Source organism: Octodon degus, unplaced genomic scaffold (genome assembly GCF_000260255.1).
Source record: "Octodon degus isolate 3935 unplaced genomic scaffold, OctDeg1.0 scaffold00090, whole genome shotgun sequence".
In the NCBI taxonomy this organism is placed as follows: domain Eukaryota; kingdom Metazoa; phylum Chordata; class Mammalia; order Rodentia; family Octodontidae; genus Octodon; species Octodon degus.
Window position 1 is genome coordinate 6,244,147 of NW_004524666.1, and position 1,285 is coordinate 6,245,431.

Genomic DNA, 1,285 nt, shown 5'->3' on the forward strand with positions numbered 1-1,285 from the left:
AAAAATAACCAAGCCAATCTCAAGTGAGGACTTAAAAAAAAAAAAAAAAAAAGAACAACACACACTTTTCAGCTACCTAAATATTTTAGTTCTATTTTAAGGACAGTGGTGGCATTTGGGTATGTGTGTTTAGAATATGTTTAGTTCTAAATAGATTTTCTCTCATTTTAACTTTCTGGCAAAGAGCTTCAACTAACTTCTTGTCTTTACGCTATTTGCTTTTATCTACTAACTTGAGGTGGAGAGGCACTCATACAATGAGTATTCACTACCTAATGCAGCCACAAATTATATGACTAATAATTAAGTGTGGATAATCACATGACAACATTAAAGTGGGCTTTTTCTGATAAATAATACATCCCAGGTCGTTTCCAGAAGTCGGCAGCCGCCTTGGTCGTTTGGCTGGTACTTGCGACTGTAGCGCTCTTACAGTTTCGCGGTTCACAGCGGGAGGGGAAAATGGCCCTGCTGTGCTACAACCGGGGCTGCGGCCAGCGCTTCGATGCCGAGAACAATGCCGACGATGCTTGTACATATCATCCTGGTGTTCCGGTCTTTCATGATGCATTAAAGGGTTGGTCTTGCTGTAAAAGAAGAACAACTGATTTTTCTGACTTCTTAAGTATTGTAGGCTGCACGAAAGGCAGATATAACAGCAAGAAGCCTCCTGAGCCAGTGAAGCCGGAAGTCAAGACTACTGAGAAGAAAGAGCTCTCGGAACTGAAGCCCAGGTTTCAGGAGCATAAGTAGAGGCAATCAAAAGACCAAGCCCAGATGAACCAATGACGAGTTTGGAATTAAGAATATCTGCCTCTCTAAAACAAGCACTTGATAAACTTAAACTGTCATCAGGGAATGAAGAAGATAAGAAAGAAGAAGACAGTGATGAAATCAAGATTGGGACCTCATGTAAAAATGGAGGATGTTCAAAGACATATCTGGGTCTGCAGAGTCTAGAAGAAGTCTGCGTATATCATTCTGGAGCACCTATATTCCATGAAGGATGAAATATTGGAGTTGTTGCAGAAGAAAAACCTCTGACTTTAACACGTTCTTAGCCCAAGAAGGCTGTACCACAGGGAAGCACATGTGGACTAGGAAGAATGCTGGGAAAAAAGTTGTTCCCTGTAGACATGACTGGCATCAGACTGGGGGTGAAGTCACCATTTCCATGTATGCTAAAAATTCACTTCCGGATCTTAGTCGAGTAGAAGCAAATAGCACTTCATTAAATGTGCACATTGTATTTGAAGGAGAGAAAGAATTTCATCAAAATGTGAAA

General features: G+C 40.9%; 1 pseudogene; it reads left to right on the plus strand.

The window, feature by feature from the left end:
• The first annotated feature begins 375 nt into the window (after positions 1-375).
• LOC101566319 overlaps positions 376-1,285 on the plus strand; it is a 3,236-nt pseudogene continuing 2,326 nt past the window's right edge.